Source organism: Sinohyriopsis cumingii, chromosome 15 (assembly GCF_028554795.1).
Source record: "Sinohyriopsis cumingii isolate HCF-2022 chromosome 15, ASM2855479v2, whole genome shotgun sequence".
NCBI lineage: Eukaryota > Metazoa > Mollusca > Bivalvia > Unionida > Unionidae > Sinohyriopsis > Sinohyriopsis cumingii.
In genome coordinates, this window is record NC_142975.1 from 67,912,377 (window position 1) to 67,939,532 (window position 27,156).

At 35.8% G+C, this 27,156-nt stretch overlaps 1 protein-coding gene across 1 annotated transcript in view; it reads right to left on the reverse strand.

Moving 5' to 3' along the window:
* LOC149782000 (kinesin-like protein unc-104) overlaps positions 1–26,358 on the reverse strand; it is a 196,319-nt gene extending 169,961 nt beyond the window's left edge. The window contains exons 1-2 of the mRNA XM_089933404.1: positions 26,246–26,358; positions 12,162–12,320 (exon numbers count right to left, since the gene is read on the reverse strand). The gene's annotated coding sequence lies outside the window, so the exon portion shown is untranslated. The remainder of the gene's footprint in view (positions 1–12,161; positions 12,321–26,245) is intronic.
* Between the last annotated feature and the right edge of the window lie 798 nt (positions 26,359–27,156).

Consider the following 27,156-nt stretch of genomic DNA (forward strand, 5'->3'; position numbering starts at 1 on the left):
CACATGTTCGACCTGTTATAGTGTTCTTTTTATATCAGCATTAATTTCAGGAAACAAAAATAGTTCCATAACCAATATATGTAATAGGTAACTAGGATGATGTTGTTGTTGTTGTGGGGTTTAACACCATTTTTCAGCACATGATAGGCTAGACAACTATAGGATGAAAATATTGATACAGAGGAATTGGAACTGATACGAATTGCGCTATTGTAGTTTACCAATTTCTACCAATATATTGATATATTGTTACACCCCTTATATATATATATATATATAAAAAATCCCAAATAAGAGCACAAAGTTCTCTGCATGAAAAATGTGAGGACAAAAATTAACATGAGTTGTTTGTAGTAATAGTATATGAAAAATATGAGAACCAATAACTAAAGGCTGATTTGTCAGCAGCAGAATGATAGTAATACAACATAAAAATAAATATGATTTGTGTAGAATTATAGTGCAAGAAAAATACGAGGACCAATTTGTATGGAATCAGTGTATAGAAATTATGAGGACACAAAAATAAATATGATTTATGTGGTATTACAATGCATGAAAAAATGAAAAGTCAAAATAAGTATGATTTTTTTAAAATTATACTGGATATAAATATGAGGATATAAGTATGATTGGTATGGAATTATTGCAACTGAAAATTTGAGGACATAAAATATGACTGTGTTGAATGAAAGCATTTAAAAAATACAAGGACAAAAGAAGTTGGATTTTGCATAGAATTCTACTGAATGAAAATTATGAGACAAAAAATGGCAAAAAATATGGCCATCAGTACTGTATAAGACATATCACACAACACTTACTACTATAGTGACATCATCCTTTATGGATCACTGTAATGCTGGAGTTAACCTGCCAAGCTCTACTAGTCCAAAAACTTACACCACCCACCACTCACCCATCCGCCATGATTTCTCTTTCCTAATGTTAGTGGTTTTAGGTGCAGAACCACCCACATTCTAATTCAGGTTTGGGGACTGATTTATTGGACTACTCTGCTGTCATATGTTAATTACTGAATATTCAAAAATTCCATTAAACTGATAAACATTGTCAGACCATGATTTTATTTAAATACATGTTTTCTATTACATCATGCACAAAAATAGCACAGTACTCTGGGTACATTGAAGCTGGGATCTTTTTTTTCTTCAGCAGGGGTGTTTTAGCATAAGTTTTACTAAGAATTAAAGAACTCAAATTTCAATTTTTGGTTCATTTTCAATGCATCATCCAATCACCCAACTGCTGAGCAGTCCAAGTACAAATATATGACAAAATCATACTACTTTAAGATAATTTGTAATACTGGTGATATCATACATGGTTTACATGGTTTCTTGGATCTGAAGGAAATGTTGGGTCTGAAGGTTCAAAGTGTTTTCTAAAATACCTATTGAATATCGGCACCAAGGAAGACAAGTGTAAATTGTTGTTCTTAAAGGAGCACTACTGCATAATATGAAAAATATATAAATTCCTGAAAATTCAAAAGGAGTGTTGTCCTTGTAAAAACACAACTTTCTGCCCCACAAAAGTGCATGTTAAACATTTGGTCTGGCATAGATAACTAGTCACAATTTGAAATTTTAAAAATGGCTGCTTCAGTTCTGACATCTGTAAACATTGCACAGGAATAATGTTTATATATTTGAACAATAGCGGCTGTTGCCTCAGAAGTTCATGATTCCATGCAAACATTAAGATTATTGAAGACACACATCCCAAAAGTAGAATGTGTTTTGTGAAAAATCTGCCTATGCATACAGGATTATTTTGATTAGGAAGATGGAGAACAACAGGACAAAATGAAGCTATGTTTCCAACCTATGTGAGCCATGGCTTAAAGTTGATACACGAGAACAAGGGACATCTCAAACTGATTGTACAACTGCTGGATTATTATTGCCCTGGAATCTATATGGTACCATAATTTCCAGTCAATGCTTGCAGCAAATTTAAACTGCAATGATATTTTATATTAATGATGGAGGAAAGGATATGCATTAGTTATAATGAATACGGTTATTGTTTCTGGAAATTGAAGAGTGAAGATGTAAATATATATTTTCATCATTTTGACCTTTAACTGAGTCAAAAGTTAACCAATACTATCAAGCAGCTGTACGCCAAGGCTACCAGTGCCGTAATTGCCCAATGTGCTGTGGGAGACTGGTTCCAGACAACAGTGGGAGTGCGTCAAGGCTGTCTCCTGTCACCCACGCTTTTCAACATCTACTTAGAGCGTATCATGAGCGAAGCCCTGGAAAACCACTGTGGGACAGTCAGCATTGGAGGGCGTAACATCACCAACCTCCGCTTTGCAGACGACATTGATGGGCTGGCAGGCAGTGAAGACGAGCTAGCCACCTTAGTGAAGAACCTGGATGAAACATCTTCCAGATTTGACATGGAGATAAGCGCTGAGAAGACAAAACTGATGACAAATAGTGGCAGACAAATCTCAGCCAAGATTAAAGTCAGAGGACATGAACTGGAAACAGTGAGCCAGTTGAAATATCTTGGTTCCATAATCAATGAAGAGGGATCAAGAGCAGAAATTTTGTCAAGAGCAGCACAAACAATGGCAGCTATGTCAAAGCTAAGACCCATCTGGAGAGACAAGAATATCTGTCTGAAAACTAAAATCAGACTATTGCGAGCTCTAGTCATCTCAGTCTTTTTGAACTCATGTGAGGCATGGACCCTGACAGCAGAATTACAACGAAGAATCCAGTCACTTGAAATGAGATGCTACAGAACCAGCCTTGGCATCTCTTACATGGACCACATCACAAATGAAGAAGTACGTAACACCATCAGGCGCGAAGTAGGCCAACATGAGGATCTCCTCACCACCATCAAAGAGAGAAAGCTGAAATGGTATGGCCATGTGACTAGAGCCAACAGTCTATCAACAACAGTCCTGCAGGGCAGCGTCCAGGGTGGCAGAAGGAGAGGTAGACAGAGAAAAAAGTGGAATGACAACATCACAGAATGGACCAGGAAAAGTTTTGCGGAGACACAGGCATTGGCACATGATCGAGACAAGTGGAGGGAACTGGTCAGATGTTCAGCAGCACAGTGCCTCAACGACCACACTAGGTCATGAGACTGATGATGATGATGATAAATGCAATGTATGCTATCCACATAACCAAAAACTGTTTCTTTTGCTACTAATATTGCTTAATTTGAAGAAATTCTGTTACTCAATTGTTTTACTCAACATTTCTATATTGTGTATATACTACAGACACTTCAAAGAGTTCAAAACATAGCAACTTGGATCATCCTTAGAGTAGGAAGAACTGAGCACACATACTTTGTAGCCTTCACTGGCAGCAGAATCAAACACAAAATCGGATCTACATTTCAATGACTGGCTCCAGTCCAAGACATGTCTGACCTCATCCATGTGTACACCCCATCTAGAAACTTATGCTCCTATTCTGACACTGACATTCTCATTGTCCTGACTGTTAAAATGATGTCATACAGACATTATTTTGCACACCTGGGCCCAGCTGCATGGAACAAATTGCCCATAGATCTTAGACTCAAAGACTGTCTTACATATTCATTATTAACATTAAACTGCAATGTGTGTGTGAATTTGGGATGAGTAAGTTGGTGTAGCATATAAATAAACAGAGGGCTCATCGTTTATTATTTTATGGTATGAGAGAGAGAAATTACTACATATACTTTCAACCCACAGCACTTTGAGATGCCCCCCCCCCCACTATGATTTCATTACACAACAAACTACTTGCTTTATCCATTACTCCAAATCTGCATATTAAAATGGTTTTCTTAATGGAGAGCACTCGACTATGTATTAAAACTATTTCATCCCATATGCAACACCAGTAGTCTTATATTATCACATAAATTAAAGCAAAAGCATCAACATCTACTCTTTTGCTTTAGACTATTTTATTTTTTGTCCCATGTCCATATTCATGAAGTCAAGTTCTGTTTTTAGATGTGGAAATCCCTACATACATCAAGTTTGGCCATCTTTAAATGTGAATATCAACCCTATTAGGTTAAACATGAGCTTAATTTCAAACTCTGTCAACATTTTGAATCAGAGAAAATGAAGGCAATGTAATTATTTTGAAAATGTATGCTGGAGACCCTGTAAATGCATAATCAATTATTTTGTAATATTACCTCCACAAAAAATTATTATAGAAGAAAATGTATTCTGTACTCAACCATCACAGGACCACTGACATAATGAATAATTATGTAATTGTCAAAACAACAAGAAGCCTAATAATGCAATTATTCTAGGTTTTGCATACAATTCTCCAATGGAACTGAATGATTCTTACACCTGATCCTCAAATGAAACAATGCTTCTTACATGCAATTTTCTTGATTGCTAACAATTAGTGGAGAACAATATATATCAGTGATCTTACCTGTGTGAAATCAAAAGGAAATATTGATTAAGCAAATCTCATTAATGCTGATACCTTGTTTTCCTACTGTGACAAGGTAAGTCTTAAACAGCTTATTCATTATTCAGATCTGATGTATGACCTATGTATGACATCAAAAGGGATGGCGGTTATTTCAAGGCTTAATGAAAGCATTAAACCAAATATTAAGGAGTCTATCTAATGACATCCTTTCTCCCATGCAATTAACATTGAAACAATCCTACCCTAATCTGAGTGTGTAACAGTGATTTACATGATGTGTCTTTAGAAAAGGAATGTAGCTCCCATTTTCCTGGCATGATATAGCCAATAAGGTGTTAAAAGTGCCATTAAAAAAAAAATTTAAAAAAATTAATTAAAAAAAACAGCAACAAATTTGCTCCTTTAAAAAAAATATTCAAGTAGATGCACATTTTTATTCCATGTATATTGTGCAGTTCCAATAAACATTTATTTCAAATGCTGTCATTTGATGTCTGGTCGGATTTTAAGCTGACCATGTATGGGCCAAAACACACGATGCTGTCATCCACAATGCAATGCCTTGGTGCTGGCACAGCATGGACCAAGACTAACATATCTCTCTAGATGCTGACACAGTACTGACAAAACACAGCATGCTGTCATCCACAATGCAATGCCTTGGTGCTGGCACAGCATGGACCAAGACTAACATATCTCTCTAGATGCTGACACAGTACTGACAAAACACAGCATGCTGTCATCCACAATGCAATGTGATTCCCTCAAAAAGTACAAAAATTGCTCAGCTGTTACAGCATTATAAACTTTCTTTACGCTGTTCATGTCAAAATACTTTTGTCTCACTTGATGAAGTTGACACACTCAGTAAGAACAGTAATCCACTGTCATTAGAACCATATCTCTGTGTAGTTAGCACTTCTTTTATAAAGGCTAAGAAAGCCAAATTTTATATGTAGAAGGTGAGTGACTCTTCCAGCAAAGAAAAACATCTCTATGTCCCTATCCATCAACAATTAGAACTTGTCTTATAAAGGTTAAATGTATATTTTATTTCCAGTGAGTGTCTGGCTTTTCCAGTTAAGAGTCCTACATCTCGATATCCCCATCCATCAACAGTTAGTGCACAACAAATGTCCCTTACAATAAAGCCCATTCCCTCTCTTGCAACACTGGTTCGTATATCGATATGTTTAATGGGGTAAAGACTGCCCTTCACCAGAATAATACATATTTACACATACTATCTGACCTCCGAAAATCTGATAGATAACTCATATTTTCCTTCAAAAATGCTTGAAAAGATCTAATAACTGAAAGTCCAAATATGTATATCATTGACGTAAAATATTTTATATAGCCAATGCATTTAGACTGATTCAGGAATTTAATTGCAGAATGTGATACTTCAACAGTTATAGATATGAACACCAAGCTACATCCAATATTCAATAAAACTGAGACAAGAACTTGTGAAATTCATGTCTCAGAGATGCTTACCATTTTTATCAAATAAATCAGTTCAAAAGAGGAAATAAAGATAATAACCCTCAAATATACTTAAACACTTTATATCACACAAGCTAAAACACTTTAGTGAGAATAGAAATCAATTTTCATGATGCCTTTGTCGCTTTGCTACACTCTCCAGTGGTCAATATAAAAGAATCCTGCAATCTACTGAACTTAATACTGATGACCTTTGACTTTACAGATACAAAGGTGATTCGTTAATTAATTCCACCAAGTGTCTCAGGGTGAATGGTTGCTTTCCCTTTTATCATTAATAATCTCACAGCTCAATGTGTTTAGAGAACTGCATGATAACAAGTCATGGAAAGTGCTGGCTGTTTTTATTGCTGCTTATTGACAACACCATCATTTAATCCACATGATGATAAAGGTTACGAAAGTGGTTTTCACAGTCTGATGGTTTAAGAATCACGAGTTTTCATTAACTGTCAAACATTCCTTAGGTTACATTCCAACTTGATTATATTTTGTTGTCATTTTCAACAAACAAATCTTGTGTGCTTCCAAAAATTTTGATCTATTATTTAAAATAAAAAATATTGAAAACCTGGTGTCCAGAAAGTTGTATGGTCAGTTGTTTATCAAATGAGAAATTTGATAAATACAATATAAATTACAGTACATGTACTTAACTTCATTTTAGCCATGGCTAATAATAACCAATTATAATGTTATTTGACATCTTTAAATACTTTTGATGTGTCTAATACACAACTAAGACATAGCCTTATTAGAACATTCCTTGATATAAGACCCCCTCACTTAAAATGCAGGTCACTATTACCATGAAAATGAGCACTGTTACAAGGAGGAAGCAATGTATATAGCATCATTCCTGCTGAAGATAGAGACAGAGTACAGGAAACTAAAGTTTTCAACCCAAACAGCATCTGAACCTGAAATCTTGAACACCAAAGGGCAAGTTTGTTTGCTTTGCCTGGTTTTAATGACATTTTTAACACAATATTGGTGGAGGAAATGGGGATTTTTAACACAATATTGGTGGAGGAAATGGGGATTGTTAACACAATATTGGTAAAGGAAATGGGGATTTCTAACACAATATTGGTGGAGGAAATGAGGATTTTTAACACAATATTGGTAAATTGGGATTTCTAACACAATACTGGTGGAGGCAATTAGGATTTTTAACACAATATTGGTGAAGGAAATGGGGATTTCTAACACAATATTGCTGGAGGAAATGGGGATTTCAAACACAATATTGCTGGAGGAAATGGGGATTTCTAACACAATATTGGTGGAGGAAATGGGGATGCTAACCTCTGTAGACCCATGCAATCATACTGTCATTGCAATGTTCTAGCTAAGCTCTGTAGACCATGCTATTATATTGTCAATGCAATGTTCTAGCTAAGCTCTGTAGGCCATGCTATTATATTGTCAATGCAATGTTCTAGCTAAGCTCTGTAGACCATGCTATTATATTGTCAATGCAATGTTCTAGCTAAGCTCTGTAGACCATGCTATTATATTGTCAATGCAATGTTCTAGCTAACCTCTGTAGACCCATGCAATCATATTGTCAATGCAATGTTCTAGCTAAGCTCTGTAGACCATGCTATTATCTTGTCAATGCAATGTTCTAGCTAAGCTCTGTAGACCATGCTATTATATTGTCAATGCAATGTTCTAGCTAACCTCTGTAGACCCATGCAATCATATTGTCAATGCAATGTTCTAGCTAACCTCTGTAGACCATGCTATTATATTGTCAATGCAATGTTCTAGCTAAGCTCTGTAGACCATGCTATTATACTGTCAATGCAATGTTCTAGCTAACCTCTGTAGACCCATGCAATCATATTGTCAATGCAATGTTCTAGCTAAGCTCTGTAGACCATGCTATTATATTGTCAATGCAATGTTCTAGCTAAGCTCTGTAGACCATGCTATTATATTGTCAATGCAATGTTCTAACTAACCTCTGTAGACCCATGCAATCATATTGTCAATGCAATGTTCTAGCTAAGCTCTGTAGACCATGCTATTATATTGTCAATGCAATGTTCTAGCTAAGCTCTGTAGACCATGCTATTATATTGTCAATGCAATGTTCTAGCTAACCTCTGTAGACCCATGCAATCATATTGTCAATGCAATGTTCTAGCTAACCTCTGTAGACCATGCTATTATATTGTCAATGCAATGTTCTAGCTAAGCTCTGTAGACCATGCTATTATATTGTCAATGCAATGTTCTAGCTAACCTCTGTAGACCATGCTATTATATTGTTATTGCAATTTTCTTGCTCTTATGGCCATAGGATTATACCAACAAATAACCCAAACTCTGTAGGACCACATAACTTCATACATATAATCCCTACGTAGTGATGAATATTGATCTTATCTCAGTCTGTAAAATCCCTCGAGTATTCTACAGTCACTGTCCAGAATTAAGTGTGATTATCTGTGTAGATCATTTTGACTCTACAGTACCATTCCAGGCATAAATCCTGCATCTCTGTCACAAAGACAGTGATTTATGCAAGCACAGAATCTGATCAAACTTGTTTATCTAACTCACTCCCTCACCATAAGACCTTTCATTATAATATGGTCCCTATTATAGGCCCTTCATTATAAAATGGTCTTTATTATAAGGCCTTTCATTATAATATGGTCCCTATTATATAGGCCCTTCATTAAAATGGACCCTATTATAAGGCCTTTCACTATAATATGGTCCCTATTATAGGCCTTTCATTATAAAATGGTCCCTGTTATAAGGCCTTTCATTATAATATGGTCCCTATTATAGGCCCTTCATTATAAAATGGTCCCTGTTATGAGACAAGTATGATCATGAATTCCATTTATTAATGTACAACATAGTAGTAAAATAATAGCTATGATATACTTCATAATAAGGCAGTCTCACAATGAATACTATCATGAATCCCATGGTAAATGTTATAATGAGGGAGTACTGTTTAGTTTCTTGTGTGGCATACAAATGCTCTTTCAGGAACTAAATGTCTCATGATGTGTTATGTTTCACAGTATGATGGACTAAGCTCAAGACCAAACCAATCTAAATTTTGAGGTGACTAAAATGAACACAGTTTTAGAAAATGTGCAATGAAGAATTCATTATACAAGATTCAAAAAGCATTAGCTTTCAGGCACAATATGCTATATGTGATGAACGGTTTATTAAATACTTAGCATGAAAAGAAAAATTATTGACCATTTTTCATCTCTCTGTCTTGATGACCTAGATCCAATGACCTATTTACTCCATATTCGAAAGGAACCCGTTTTGTCTTAAATGCAAGCAATCCACAAGGTTTGATCATTGTCTGTGGCACGGAACTTAAATCTATTGCGTTAAAAAGTTTACCTTCCAGAAGCCAATCTGACCTTGATAGCTGAACCTTTAACCCCAAATCAACATGCGTCTTCTTTGTCTAAAATGCAAGTCAGCTACAAAATTGAGTCAAGCCATGTGATACAGAACTCAAGATATCATGCATGAAGTTAATTCTTTCTGAGCCACGATTTCGACTTTTCACCCCAAAATAAATGTGTTTATCTAAAGTGCAAGGCATTTTTTAAAACATTTTGTCAAGATATCTCATATACAAGTCAAATATTGTGTGCAGTTATTCTTCTTCCACTTACTATGACCTTGACCTTTGAGTTGGACTCAATTAGGTTTTTTTAGCCTTGCCTCACAAGGCTCTGTCAATCTCTGCTAAATGAGACTCTAGTATTTTTAATGTAATACTAGAAAAAGGCTTCTAAAAAATTGGGAAAAGTAATTTGATTACCTGATGAGAAAAAATGATACTGGGATGAAGAAACTGTGTCCCATTTCAAACAAATGCTGGAAGTTTCAGTGAAGAAATATCTAACAGACACAAGTGAAGCATTTTACCAGACCTCTGAATGGCAGAGATCTCACATAAAAACACAGAGCAACAAAAGACTCTAGCTGACAAGACAGTGTAAAGTGTAAATACCATACCAAGAACAACACATTCTGGGTTAGCATAAATTAAAAACTTACTAGTGTAGCATGGATGAGCTGGCTGGTCTCAATGATAGTTATCTCATCTTAAATAAAAAATTTACTCGTATTGCATGGACAAACTTGCTGGTCTAAATGACAGTTCTTATCTCAGCATAAATAAAAACCTTACTGATGTAGCATGGATGAACTTGCTGGTCTCAATGACAGTTCTTATCTCAGCATAAATTAAAAAAATTACTGCTGTAGCATGGACAAACTTGCTGGCGTCAATGATAGCTCTAAGAATTTTAATACTGAACTTACATTTCACACACAGTATTTTTGTTTTATGATGATACTGAACTAAGTAAGCTTGTCTGAAATTGCTAATGGTCTCAACGGAGGGATTTTTCTTATTTTACTGGGAATGGACTTTTTCTTGGGTGATTGGGAATGTGCCCTAAACCCATAATTTTGGTAAAAGCATCTCTTAAATTTGGAATACAATTTTCAGAATCAAATTACTGAAACTGTATATTTTGCATGATTTGTTCTGAAAAAGTTAACACTGGGAATGGGGCCCATTTCAATAGCATTGGGGTCTACATTTAGACCCTGTGGACCTGTAAAAAAAAGTCATGTAAGGAACAAAAAAAATTGAAAAATTAGTGTTTGCTGAACCTGTCTGGCCCTTAACTGAATTATCATGAAAATAGCAAGCCTAATCTAAAAATATTTCAAACTTTTTGGAGCTTAAGTACTACAAACATGGACATTTGCCTTTTCTAGTTTGTACATTTCATGTTTTTAAATTTTGTTTATCCTTATTTAAATGCATCTATCAAAATCAAAAAGTGATAAAAAGGTAATAACCAGTAAAACAAAAATAAGCACACTGTACTCATCAGAGTTATTATGCAAACAAAATCACATTGCTCAACATAGGTATTACTCCAAGTAAGCACACAATCAATAGGTATTAATTACCCTAACAAAAGTAAGCACTCTATTCTCATCATATGTATTATGCAAACAAAAGTAAGCACACTGCACAGCACAGATGTTAATCAGACAAACAAAAGTAAGCACACAATGAATAGGTGTATGTCTTGTACCCAAACAAAAGTAAGTACACAGTGCTCAGCATAGGTATTATGCAAACAAAAGTAAGCACACTGTTGAGCATAGGTATTATGCAAACAAAAGTAAGCACACTGCTCAGCATAGATGTTACCCAGACAAACAAAAGTAAGCACACAATGAATAGGTGTATATCTTGTACCCAAACAAAAGTAAGCCCACTGCTCAGCATGTGTTACCAAGTCAAACAAAAGTAAGCACACTATGCCCATCAAAGGTATTATGCAAACAAAAAGTAAGCACACTGCACGGCATAGGTGTTACCCAATGTAAGCACATTGTGAATAGGTATTAACCAAATTTGAGTAAGCTCATGGTGCTCATCATAAGCATTACCAAAACAAAAGTAAGTACACAGTGCTGTCACAGGTAAATTGGAGCAATGACTAGGAGAGCATTAGGGTCCTATGTATGCAATGAAAGCTAAGCTAGGCATAATCAGTAGTTGATGATATCATATAATGTTAGACCTACTAAGTAATCTTTGTCTAGTAATTCACTATTACTTCTTTTTTTATAAACTATTAACAAATATTCGGATCCCCGAGTGGCCGAGTGGTCTAACGCGATCTCCGTTACGGATCAGTGCCATCTCACCTCTGTCTGCGTGGGTTCGAGTCTAGGATTCAGCCAATGTGGGTATGTGAAAAAGCTAGCCTGTAGCTTCTCGTGGGTTGGTGGTTCTTCCCGGATTATCCCTCCACCATTAAAACTGGCCGCCATGTTAAGCCTATCGTGTGCTGAATAATGGTGTTAAACCCCACAACAACAACAAACAACAACAATCATTCAAACCAAGCCTGGGGAAAAAACCATACACCAAATATGGCAGTTACAAACTGTAGACACAAAAAAAGCCAGTCTCTTCTGATATAAATGGAATAAAGAGGCTTATTTTAATCTTCCCTTTTTTATACAAGTGGCTGGAATTTACACAACAAAATCAGCTCAGTTCTATGGATGGACCAGTAACTAAGACAGAAAAAAAATATCTAACATACAAAATTACATAAATCCCCACAAAAAAAGTGTAGACTGGCAACATATACTTACGTTTTTTTAAATCAAATTCTTGTAGTAAATTCCAGCTTTCTTGTATCCTTCTAGCTGATGATTATACACACAAAGCAGCTGATTTTATCTGAGGTTATTCAGAAAGCTATTTTCAATATGGAAACTGCTCCCTTCATGATAATGATGACTCATCTTGATCTGAAAAAAAAATGGACATGCATTATTTTCGGAATAATTATCCTTGTCTGAGACAAACTTTGATCTTTCCAAGTATTTTAAGGGAACGTGGACTTTGCAAGACTTGTCGATTAAATAATGATGGAAGTCTGGGAATAATAATAGGAAACTAAATGTTAAGTAGCTCTACGTCATTTCCTTTGCTAGTGTGGGATGGCAAAACAACTGACTCATACCATTCCATTTATAGGTATATGTGAGAAGGTCCCAAAACCAAATGATATTATTTATAAATAGCATCTGTAATCAACAGACACAAAATAAATGAATATAAAATTTGAACATTCACAATGACACCAAGCAGTGTCTCAACAGAATTATTCCTGATCCAGACCTCACTGGGATAAAAATAACGGGAACTGTCATTTCCACACACACCATTCTTGAAAAACACACAACTCTGAAAACCCACATTGAAGCTTTAAACACTGGTTATCCATACCTTTTTAAACAGAAGTCCATGTTAACAAGAAATGATATTGCTTCTGATTAGTGACACCTTGCCTGTACTCAGTAAGCTGTTCACAGAAAATGTATGTAAAGAAATGAAGTGATGTCATAGGCAGACTAAATACGTAAAGGAATTGATCAATGAGCTACACATATCAACATAATTTTTGTGAATACATTAGCACTGGCAAGTGCCAGAAGAGCCTTTACTGTTTGCTGAATCACAATGTCAGTGCTACTCTCAGAAATCAATAGCAAGCTGGGTGAAAGCTCCAAGCATTGTGAGGAAAGACAGATTAACTCCTCAGTGATATTGCAATTTGTCCATGATGACTTTTGTGTTCAAGAAATGCACTGGCTTCAACTGGGCATGGTAATAAAATTAGACTTATGTCAACATCTGAAAAAGTCTAATTCACTAAGACTGATTCTTGCAAAAATTGATTTTTTTTCCATATCTGAATTCCTAAGTAAATATGCTATGAATGGATACATATTGATGCCTTATGAAAAATATGTTTGAACTATGTATTTCCTGCAATCATCAATGCTGTACTTTTTAACTAAGCAAAAATTCATGTACTTGTAAAAACCTAGGGTTTCTTTTGGTGCTATTCTTGACTTCTCTAGCTCAGAATGATAAATCCTGTATGCCGACATTTATCATGTGCACACATCTGACCAACACTTGCGCACAAAAAATTTCACCTGCAAACAAAAATGCTTGGTTTGGTGTTACAGAGCTAAATGGAGTAATATGCTTCTCCCTGAGGATACAACATTGTAACCAACTTCTCCCTGATGATACAATATGGTAACTAATTTCTACCTTATGATACACCATGGTAATCAAAATCCTTGATGATACATTATGGTAACCAACTTTTCCCTGATGATACATTATAGTAACCAACTTCACTCTGATGAAAAATTGTTGCAACCAATTTCTCCCTGACGATACACCATGGTAATCCACCCACTCATCCCTGATGAAACACTATGGTAACCAACTTCTCCCTAATGATATATAATGATAACCAACTTCTACCTGGTGATACAGTATGGTTACCAACTTCTCTCTGAGGATGCACATTGCTAACCAACTCCTCCCTTATGATCCATTATGGTAGTCAACTTCTCCCCACTGATACATGATGGTAATCTTCTACCTGATGATACATTATGGTAAACTTCTACCTGATGATACATTATGGTAACTAACTTCTCCCTGATGATACACTATGGTAACCAACTTCTCTTTTATGTCTTGATACATTATGGTAACCAACCTAGGCTGATTTGAAGTTAGAACCTGAATCACACCATGAGTCCAGCATACTAAACAATGAGCCAAGGTGGCTGGTGCTGACAAATATGCCTTTCACTGGTGCCCATGGGTTCTTTTTCATAAGTGCAAATTTTTACATCAATTTCAATCTACTATATTATACTTGCTTCTAAGTCAAGTCCAACTGCAAAGAAAGTAATGTGTTCTGGCAGGCCATGGTCTATACTGTTTGTTCTACTGATTACACCCAGCAAACTGCATAGACCCAATTCTGATGGTACATTACATGGTGGCAGATCTGGGTCTGTGCAGTTTGCAATTGGACTTGACTAACAAGCAAGCATAGAGTATGGAAACAAACAAACTTCCAGGAATTCATGAAAAAGGTCAAAGGTCATGATCAGATGAACTAAAAGAAGGAAAACTTTCTATACAATATCTTAAATTTCATACAAGATACATATAGTGATTAAACTTTGTAAATGGCTTGGATTTGAGGGGGAAAAAAGACATTTAATAATTTCAGGGTCGAAGGTCAAGGAAATAAGGCTGCATCATTCACATATTTAGATGGCTTATTTAAATTTTACTACCTGGAAAACGCATAATAAACATGCATGTGGCTCCCACTGACACAGAAACTACCCATACCAATTAAATTATATATTTCCAAATCTATGCTTAAGAAGATTGTTTAGGTAATTATTTTCCTAAAATATTAGTATATACTGTCTCTATGATTTTTCACATCAAATGTGGCATCACCAGGAAAAAGGAGTTGATAAGAACTAGCTATAGTGCACATTACACAACATTACATATCACACTGATATTCATGATAAAAATTAATTACAGCAGACGTGTCCAACCTACAGACCCAAAGGCCACATGCAGCCTAGTCCTTCACATTGTGTGGCACATGGCCATGTGTTATTTTGAAAATATGCATTCTAATTAATATAATGCCTAATTAGTAGTAAGGAACTGTTCTTGCTCATGCAGTCTGTGACCTTTTATCTGTTTTGACCTCCAGCCAAAAGGGTTTGACACCCCTGCACTAAAATATTTACCTTTAAACAACATGTTACAAAAACCTTTGATTAGAAACATTTTTTAAGAAACATTTTTTTTAAAGAAATACTATTTCATGTTTAAAGGCCATGGCAGTTTCTTAGTCACTGTAAATCATACAAAAGTATTCCATGCACATTACCAGGAAGTATGTTCTGTTCAAATACAAGTTTTCATCATATACATGTATGTGACAGTAGGAAAAAGTATCAAAATAGTCCTAAGGTACAGTATGCTTTACTGGAAGTAGGAAACGGTATCAAAAATAGTTATAGGGTACAGTGTGCTTTACTGACAGTAGGAAATAGTATTAAATTAGTCCTAGGGTACAGTATGCTTTACTGAAAGTAAAAAAACGGTATCAAAAATAGTCTTAGGGTACAGTATGCTTTACTGACAGTAGGAAACATTATCAAAAATAGTCTTAGGGTACAGTATGCTTTACTGACAGTAGGAAACAGTATCAAAAATAGTCTTAGGGCACAGTATGCTTTACTGACAGTAGGAAACAGTATTAAATTAGTCCTAGGGTACAGTAGGCTTTACTGACAGTAAGAAACAGTATCATAATAGTTCTAGGGTACAGTATGCCTTACTCACAATAAGAAACAGTATCAAAAATAGTTCTAGGATACAGTATGCTTTACTGACAGTAGGAAATAGTATCAAAAATAGTTATAAAGTACAGTATGCTTTACTGACAGTATGAAACAGTATAAAAATAGTCCTAGGGTACCATATACTTTACTGAAACGACTGTAGTTATACAATGCTGTGTGTGGGGGCCCCGAGTGGCAGAGTGTCTAAAGTGCTCTCCGTCACGGATCACTGCCATCTCACCTCTGTCTGCGTGGGTTCGAGTCTCGGGCTCGGCAAATGTGGATATGTGAGAAAGCTTGCCGGTAGCTTCTCGTGGGTCGGTAGTTCTTTCCGGGGTTTTCCCGGGTTCTTCCTCCACCGTTAATAATGGCCGCCATGTATAGCCTATCTTGTGCTGAAAATGGCATTAAGCCCTATAACAACAACAACAACAACAATGCTGTGTCTTACAAACCAAATTCTGTCTTAACAAGACATAAATGACACACAGCAAAACAAATACAAAAAAGGCTAGGTATGGCAGGCACATTATACAGGTAATTAGTAGTCGCCTTAACTGCACATAAGCACAATAATGGCTAAATGGTGACAACCAAAGGTAAATGTTTGAAAAATGGAAAAATACATTGCAGAAAAACTCTCCAAGTAAATCTAACATCAAGCACATGTATAACAAGATAAAATATAAAGCACAAATGTGTTACAATAGTGTGAATGTAAATAAAATAAAAGATTCAAATTAAATGGTATGACAGGAAATACTGGGTAAATGGTATGAATTAAATGGTAAGTTCTGAAAATGTTAAGACAAAGAATTGCACACAAAAACTTCAAGATGATAAAACTTCCAAATGGACATAAACATAAGAGCACCACAACATAAAACAAAAGGTAAGTATGTTTAAATTCTGTACCAGGCAGGGATTGTCCTGGGCTTCGCCAATGTTGCAAATTGCCATTTTTTCCCTTATTGGCGACAAAATATACCATCTGGCTTTTTTTTGGGTGACAGCCTTTTTAGCTGTTTAATATGTACACACAATCATGGATCTGTAGTGGAGAAATTCAAAGGGACCACAAAAGGAAGCAACAAACTTGAATATACGATGCACAAATCATTTGTTCGTATTAATAAACCCATCTCTACAGTGCATTGTTACATCATAATCCGCTTATGTTGACATCTGGCCTAAGCATTGTATGATGTGATACACTCAGTCATGCTACTGGACTATATCTACAATTGACCAACCTCTGAAGATGCAAACAGAAACTGCAAAAATTAATTGAATGATGGCTAATCATTATGTTGTTTTTTTTAAATATACCAAAAAAATAGTTTTGTTGAAACTTCAGAGAAAACTGACTACCTTTGAAGTACTGACTGCTGTGTATAAATACAAAGCAAATGGAAAAAAATCTCAGTCAGAATAACAGTGCAACTTTACCATGGGTAAATGTAAGTTAGACATTGTGTGTTCATCGTCTCAGTCTAAGAGTAAGCTAACAAAATTAACAGTATTTGGACTTAGTGCAAATTCATCTGACAACACAGTCGTTGAACTTGGCATTATACCTGTCAGTCCAACATCATCTACATGTAGTGATGCTAGTTGTTGTGTTGTTGTGGGGTTTAACGCCATTTTTCAGCACGATAGGGCTATACATGGCGGCCAGTATTAATGGTGGAGGAAGAACCCGGAAAACCCCGGAAAGAACCACCGACCCACGATAAGCTACTGGCAAGCTTTCTCACATGCCCACATTGGCTGAATCTTAGACTCGAACCGCCGCAGCCATAGGTGAGATGGCAGTGATCCGTAACGAAGAGCGCTTTAGACCACTCGGCCACTCGGGGCCCCTAGTGATGCTAGTAATGCTACCAGTGCTGCCACATTATGATGAACGGACCAAGAGTTCCTGAAAATTTCTAGACAGCTGGAAACTTGGGCGTCTGTGGCTGAGATGTGATACAAAGTTAAAGCAGATGTTCTGTGATATATGCATCAAGGCACAAGTCGTCAATTAATTTACAAATGGTTGTGATAATTTGAACATGGATTGTGATGTGACACCAAACATGAATCTTGGCAGGGTAAATAATATATGTCAATTTTGTTCATTGATCTTTTACTTTTGCCATCAATCCCAAGAAATAGCAAAACAAACAAGTTTTGCATAATTGCAAATAATTTAAATCTCATAATACAGGAGTGAAAGAATTAAATTAACTTATAGCATGGTGAATGAACAAATGTCTGATCTCCTGGTAGACAGAAATGTACTTTGTGAAGCTAGCTGGGGGGGGGGGGGTATTTACTTCTTGAATGCATGAAATCAACAATCACATTATACATCACTTATCTTACATTCCAAAGTACGATCATAGGTTTTTATAATTAACATGTCATTATCTAAATAAAGTTTCTTATAAAACTATTATCTGGAAAATAATATACATAATATAGATTTGCTTAATACCTGACGTCTCTATTAAAAAAATGAGAGAGAGAGAGAGTCTGTAGATGTCAGGAAAGTAGATATTTTACAACTGATAAAGCATTTATTTCAGGTGAAACCAATCATACCTATCCACTAACAGTGATACAAAAACCATGGAACGAGTGCAAAACAGTCATGTAATGATTTATTTTGTACTACTATGGCTGTATTGCTTGTTGTCAATAAAGTAATAACTCTCCCATCTTTTTCAATTTTCATTGGCTATTACACTCGGGCTCAGCCAATGTGGGTATGTGAGAAAGCTTGCCAGTATTCTTGTGGGTAACTGGTTCTTTCCAGGGTTTTCCCCATGTTCTTCCTCCACCATTAATACTGGCTGCCATGTATAGTATATCTCTTGTGCTGAAAAATGGTGTTAAACCCTATAGCAACAACAACAACAACAACATTAACAGACTTGGAAAAAATTCACTACTTTTTCTGGCAACATTTTTTGAAAATTAGCGACAAAATATTGAGGTTGGCGATTTTTATGTCGATGTCTTTTTAAAATACAGGCAAAAAAAATAAAACAAAAAGTTCAAAAATGTTAAATCCTTTGAATATACAATCAAAATATGTTGTAAAAACCAAAAGTTTCTCAAAAAGTCCAAGATTCTTTGGGGATGTATATCATAAAATACTTCGGCTGTTTGTGTCATCGAGACTTTCTCATCAATTACTGTCTTGCATTGGGGGTGTCTATTTTTGCAGAATATGATAATGAATGTATTTTTAAATCATACAATGTACACTGCTCAATGCTTTAGTGAACATTTCCTAATCAACCTGAGCTAATGCTCTTTGCTATCCACACAACTCCTGCCATCTGCCTTCACAACTGGGCATAATCTGCTCTACCACTTGATCTACCAGAAAGGACCTTCCAGAGGGAGCCAAGTGTAGCTGTCCAGTGTGGGTCAACAGCCTCAGGTAGTACCATCCAAAGTTACTTACAGTAGCAGTTGATCTGACTTGGTGCTGGTAATACTTGGGCTGAACACTTCAATATCCTGAATCAAATCATCCATCAGTAAGGATGCATTTGATCAACTACCCTAAGTGGAAATCACAATGTTCCTTGCTGATCCTCCAACTCTGATTGAAAGTAAGAAAGCAGATGACCTGCTGTGAAAATACGACAGATGCTATACAAGCAAAAAGTCTTTTAGTTAATGTGGACTCAAGAACTATACCCCAGGAGTACAGTGATGCATTTACTGTTCACTTGTACAAGTTGAAAGGCAACAGACTGTCCTGTGACAACCATCAGGACACCTCCTCACTGTCAACAGGCACAAAAATCCAAGCCATATGTCTGCTGAACAACCCTGAGCCGCACACTGGTTAAGGGCTCCTGCCTCAGAGTACGTGTGGCTTCAGGAAAGAATGAAGGACCATGGACATGGTGTTTGCAGCTTGCCAACTCCAGGAGATAAGCAAAAAACAGAACTCCAACCTGTACATGATTTTCAGACCTGACAAAATTCTTTTGACACATTTATTTACCAAATGTACCTGGTCACATCTAAAGCTGTAATGATGAATGTAACTATAAAATTAGTCAATTACATATTTATCCACTGCCTTGCATAGTTTGTTTATGTGGCAAGATGTTACAATGAGACAGGATTAATCTGAGTTCATTACCAACAGTTTGTTTTATTTGAAATGACAAATACCCATTGGAATAAAAAATAGGCCGACATTTTCACGGTTGTCTATAGCCTAACATCCAATGAATTCCAAACAGAACTACTTTTTTTGTTATTAGAATCAATAGCAATGTGAACAGGTTCTGGAGTTATACATATAAGAAACTAATGAGTGGTTTGGTTTTAAATTATTGGTTTAATACCATTTTTTTAAAAATGATAGACATGGTGGATAACATATTCTGGTGGAGTAAGAATGAGGGAGGACCCTGGGAAAAAAAACCCCACAAACCCATGAGAAGCTACCAGCAAGATATCTCACACATCCATGTTGGTCCAAGTGAGACTCAAACCCATGCAGATAGATGTGAGATAACTATAAAAGGCATATGCCTTAGACCACTCTGTTACCAGGGACATAAGCTACTGAGTGACAAGTTTATGAGTGAATAAAAATATCAGGCAAAAAGTTTTAATACATTTTCAAAGCTCTTGTGAAAATGCTAGCTTTAAAAATTCCTATTCAGACAAATGAGGATATTCCGGGTTGCCGTTTATTCACTTGCATCAGGAATGTGCTTCTTCAAAAGACTGAACAGTACCATATTTATACATTTTCAATTTGGTGTGCTATACTGCAGACATTAATTTCAAAACACGAGTAGAGCATTCTGATTAAAATAATGTAAAATTGTCTTTAAAGTGAAGACTTTATTGATATTTCCATTCAACAGCTATGTATTTGTAAATGAAAAATTATATTTACATTTTATTTCTATCTCAAGTTTCTCTTACAACTCTCACTTTTGCCTTTTTTATCCACAGAAAAAGGTCATTTCTTCCATTTTTTGAATCCTAAGTTTACAAACTGAAATACGATCACTCATCCCTCATTCAGTGTAGATTGAGTTCTCACAGTCAATAAGTTCATACTGAATTGAAAATGTGACCTTTGACCCCCACCACTCATTCCCTGGGGTATGCGTCCAGAACCTGAAACCTTTGTTGTTTTCAACTTAACCTGAAACATCATACCAAACATGATCACTCTCCCTTAATTGGTGGAGATCGAACTCATGAGCGCAGAAAAACAATGGACAGGCAGACAAATGGATGGACACACAAAAGCACTGTGAAATGCACAGACAAGATCTATCATCATAATTAATATACATGAGAAGTGAGGATTAGCAAGACGTAATTTTATACTGAAAAGTTGCAACCTCCTTGCATGGATGTACATCACTGCAGCAGCCTGGTTACTGTCATATCTCTAGTCTGGTAATCTATTATTATTGACTGGTACTGAGTGGTAGTGTAATCAGTAACTTGCTGCTCTGCTACGGATTATAATTCAGAATCTCGGCTTGCAGACCTACTTGGAATCTCTCAGTAATAAAGGTATTGATCTGGTTGGGATCCGAGTCAGAGACGACATTAGGGTCTAGTGATAGTATGCAACAGAATTTAGCCTAGCTGACTCATTCAACAGGACAAAATCATGTCCATACAAAAGCTAAATCAATCCTTAGATTTTGCTGAAGATGCTTTTTCTGTGCTTCTAAACCTTGTTTAATGCAATAATAGTGTGACTTTATACAATTAATGTTACTACTTTTACACAATGTGGAAGATCTAAAAATAAAACCATGATTAATATGAGTACCAGTTGGTTGAGACTGGTGTCATTTTATATAATGACGCCAAACAAATTGACGTCATTATAAGGACATAATAAAAAGCTGCATAATCACAAACCCAATCTGAATGAACATTCATACAGTGGGCAGCACTGTCTGCATCAATTTTGTCTGTATTAAAATGGACTAAATGGCATCCAATAGGCTTAATATTAGTTTAACCTGTAGTGCAACATAATTGTTTCCAGTCACATATCTCAGTTTTCTTCCTCAATATTCTCTAAACCAAATTATCTCAGAAAGTACTGTAACCTCAATCTTAATAGTTTTTGAGAAGTTGCATGAAACAGGGTTTGTTCTTTATCATGGATTTCATGAAGTCATAAAAGCGGCATATATGCTATTAGCGAGGGAACCTTACACCATTATAATTTCTAATATAGAAACATTAAAATAATTTAAAGGTATTTAATAATGTGCATACATATGCTAAAATACGGTATTTTATACACAAATAAAGATTAGCTGCCATCTTGGTTTTTCCATGGTCATCACTGCAGACAGTTCCTACCTCCCTGAATAAATTATGGTACCAACTAAAAGACTTCAAATTAATAATTTATGTTCTTGATGACTTTATTGGCTTTTAAAGCATGAATAACTTCATCACAGGTTATTTTCTTCTTACTTACCTTAAAATTGTAAAGATTAGCACTCTTATAAGTAATTTATTAACAATATTATTATTTCCTCTAGCTCTGGAACATTATCTTGCACAACAAAAGAATGTGCACTAGACACAAAGTGTCACATCTCCATGATATCAAGCAATGTCAGTCAAAATGCAATGTCCAGCAAGCTTTTACTCCCTATTGTGTTATACTGTACATGTTTCAAGTTATCTTTTAAAAATTACTGCATTGACTATCAAAGTAAAGCAATATTAGCACAACACATTCCTAAAAAAACTCCACCTAATGTGCAGTATCCTGGTATTTTGGTAATTTCTCTCAGTAAAGTTTGTAATAAATTTCCAAAGTACCATTAACTTGTTGCAAAATTAGTAATCTTAAAAGCATGTCTTCCTTTTTCATGGCAAATAATTCCAGAGGCCATGGGTAGCAAAGTGGTCTTGGAATCCCTCTCTGTTTGTCTGTGCTTTGATATCAATAGTGTAGTTGGCAGATTGTATGCTTCATTATCAACACATCCCATTTTCATCAAGCTCTCAAATATCAGCACCATGTCCTTTACAGGGTGTCCACTTTAGGGTAAGCTGAAGTAATGCCCTTTAGTTACTGCGTTTTGATTTGTGGTACACTGTGATATAAAATGTTTCCTGGTACCCAACTCTACTCAGAAAGACTAATTTGATTAAATGTGTCAGATGTATTGAGAGGAATAATATCCTTGGACAGACCCAGGATTTAACAACGACGAGCTTCATAATGAAAGAGGTTATTTAGTTTTGCATAAAATAACCAGCTTTCTTTTCCCTGAAACATATATAATTTTGTTTTATTAAACCCTTTAAATCTGTCAGTGATGACAAGATGCAAGACCAGACTTAAAAACCAGGAAGCCTAGAATAGTTATATGGTGCTGTGAGGCAGGTAACTATGTATACTCTCCCATTTGTTTGTGCTCCCTACCAATTGAGAAAAAAACCAAATGGCATCAAGGATATAAAGATGCACACAACTTAGTCATTTCATTCATTAATTTATCATTTCTAACCTGATTGTCGCCAGGGGTTCCCAAACACTGTCAACTTGTTGGAATTTCAAATCAAAGTGGACTTTCTTTAGTGGTATGGTCCCCATGAGCAATATGTTTTCAAGCAACAGCCTTGATGTAGTTTACAATGTTTGATAATCTCAATAATTTTGAAATTTTGGAGTTACATCTCTTTCAATCCATATCTATAAAGGTTCCTTCTTTTTATTTCTTCAATATGTTTTAGAACTATTAAAACCAGACATGGCAATATTGGATGCAGATGACAGTTTTTACAGAAATGGACTATTCTACATGTGACCTACATTCTGTGGTTATGTACCAAAAAACACTTTAATGTGTATATAAATAGCACACCTACAATCTGTTCCAATGTTCACATTTGATGTCTTGTACATGGGTATTGACCAACGTGTGTGTTTGTTATGAGTGACTTGGTAATCAAACGATCACAGTGCATGATGAGGTTGTAACATAGATTCCCTGCCAAACTAATCAAAGCTTCTCGCATTCCTCCTCTTGACTTTGGACAGACAACACCTTGAGTAATTCCTTTCTTGCACATGAAGACCACTTGTCTTTCATGCAAGTTAAATTCAGAAATAGACATAATTTTAAAGATTTATACTGCTTCTACACTTCGAAATCTGGTATGACATTTAGGTTAGAAATTATAAATGAATCAATGAATGAAATGACTACATTTTGTGCATCTTTATATCCTTGATGCTTTTCGTTTTTAAAATTAGTGTCGGTGGGGGGGATAAAAACAAACAGGTAAATATGCAAATACTATAGCTACTAACACAGAAAAATGTCATCAGTCACAGAAGTCTCACTAGGATTTTAAAACTTAGAGTCCAGGTCTCCCATTTTGGTAAAAATAGGTGTCCCACCAGCAAACGTTGCAGTCCCCTCACAGAAAACTAAGCAAATTAAAAGAACTATTTGTTGCCATTGAGTTTAATTTCTGCATCCTTTATAACACTGACACTGCTCATATCAGTCTGTCAGAGTGAGACTGAATTTTGTCAATCCAAGGAAGGTCTTATTCCAAACACTAAGCTAGACATCACATACTTTCTTACACTTGGCTATTGTCCCATCCAAATTATCAGTTCTAGCAACTTTAGCACTTCTGAATCTCATTACAATCTTCGCCAGTTTGCCATTTAACCCGAAGATACTTATCGAAATTTGCAAATGGCGTTTTGTCTAAGACTCAACATGTCTTGATTCTGAGGTCACTTGCACTGCTTATTCAGCTACACTCAAGAAATGAACACAATACTGAAAGCTAAAGTTGTTTATTTGATGTATTCTTATAAATGACCACATGTACATCTCTTGGGTCTGGGTCTTTCTTCCTCTTAATTCAATCAGTCAATATCAGTACCTTTTCATACCCAGCAGCAAGTCAAAAACTTTGAATTTACAACCCAGCTAAAGCATCATGTTCTTCTGATGTACTCTATAATGGCAACATGTACATCGTGGGGTCTTTCAGCCACTGAATTCTGCCATTGTAAATATTAGTACATATTCCCACCCAGCCGCCAGTCAAAGTCTTTGAACTTGCCGCCCAGCTATTGCATCATGTTCTTTTGATGTATTCTTATAATGGCAACATGTGCATCAACGGGTCTTTCAGCTACTGAATTCTGTCATTGTAAATATCAGCACAGCTAACTGATCAACATATTTTCTCATTAAGTAGGTGAATGAAGCAGTACTGGCAAATCTTTTAATTTTGCCACCCACCTATTACATGCATACGGAGAACTCCCGCCTAAGTGATTTTCTGCATCCCAGATACAACAACTGGCATCCAAATATGCGTGATAAAGCGTTTCCGAGACCTCAGAGTCAGTATACAATTAAGTAGTCCTACGATGTAAGACACCTTACCTGGTATTGTGTTGTTTTAGATCACCAACTCACTGCCTAAATAAAGGCACTGTGTAGCGTGTTCTGAGGTTGACTAACATCGGAATGTCAGATTTTCAGGAATATCTCAAACTTGGCAGCCCATATTGACGCTTTTCTACAAATTAAAGCCATATTGCTTAAGACAGTCTTTACTTACACTGGTGTCTTTTTCCAATAAATTTAAATTCTCACAGATGCAAATGGACATGTTTTCACATTCTGTTAACCTAAATTTCACTTGGATGGAATGCAATGGAAGCCGAGAATTTCAAAATCGGTTAAAAGGAAGATAAGAATTTTGAATGAGATGAAGCTATCTAAACACTTTCTTTAATATTTGTATATTTTTATTCATTTCGTTGTTTTTTTATAATAAAAAAATAAACCTAATCCAATTTCAGAGAAAAGTGTTGATATGGTATTGCCAAGTGTGAGATATTCCTAAAATCTGACTTCTCATTCTGATGTAAGTCGACCTCGGAACACGCTACACAACAGTTAGTTTGGCAAAATAAAAAAAACAAAAAACCACATCAGGGAAAGCGTTTACATTGTAGGACTTGGGGGATGGGGTGCCAAAGAAATAGATCCGAAATTACATTTTTTTTCAAAAGTTTCCTTGCAACAGAATGAACTGTTTAATCAATTTACGACATAATGTAATTACATCTACAATACCAAGAATGACACAACAGCTGAAACAACAACAATAAATAAATTATATATCCCACTTCGACACCCTTGCACGTTTTAGATGATTCCATCAAGATAAATCTCCAAAACAACCTACACAAATGACTAAATTATCTACTGCATCTTCTCAAAAGCTAAACAGGAATATTTTTTAACAGCATCAACTAACCAATATGTCTGAATCATCGCTGTTAATTATCACGTGAGATACGAGGTCAACAGAGACTGACGGAACAACTTAAGGCTGTTTAATTCCCATGTTTTTTCTCTGAAAATATATCATACAGCAATACATAAATAATAAATTACAAATGCACTCACCTAAAATAGTACCATACTGAGTACCTGTACAAGCTATACTGAAACTACGCTTCAGAATGTGCTAATAAACATAACTCCTTTAATAAATTTTTGGTCGATAACCTCCATTTTGGGTCAAAGGTTACGTCAATGGAATTGATTGGTCTTTTCTAGTCTGATTCCATGACCGCTCCTCGCCATTATTCTTCGTTTGTTATGTAAAGTAATAGGGTAGAGAAAAGTTATGGAACCAGACTAGTAATTCTTGTTGATTCGGAATACAAGTTTTCGGATGTCTTCGATGTAATGTAAACCGTATCCGGCTACATACATATTTTGATTGGCCGTAAATGACAAGCATTAGTTCAGGTTTTGCTTTCATAGGCTTCGGGTCTATGTTATCTAACCCTAACTTTTTCTACCTTCTCCATTGCACTAGCTTGTTGTTTTTCAAGGCCAGCTTTCAGCAAGCTGGAGAAGGGGTGAACAACGCAAAAAAGTTGGCTTGGCGCACCGAACTTACTCAATTTCACACGAAGATGCGGCACAGCGTTCGGTGTACGTGGTGGAAGGAATATCTTATAGACCTCGTGTCTGTGGACGTACCATTCACTTACTGCACTGTGCACGTGCTGTTCGCACGCACTTCTAGTGACAGATTGAACTATCACTGCTGTTTCTAAACACCTTTGCCAAGTTTTTGCACTGGTGCGACGAAGTAGCTGACAATCTTTCATTCTTTAACTGTTGTAGCAACGTTTTGATTTAGTCGTATCCTTCCGCCCGTCCAGAGAAAACCACTCAAACGTAAAGGAAATTTGGCACGTATATGTGTGTGTGTATATATATATATATATATATATATATATATGTGTGTGTGTGTGTGTGTGTGTGTGTGCCTCATACCGTTTTTTTTTTTTAATTCGGTAGGT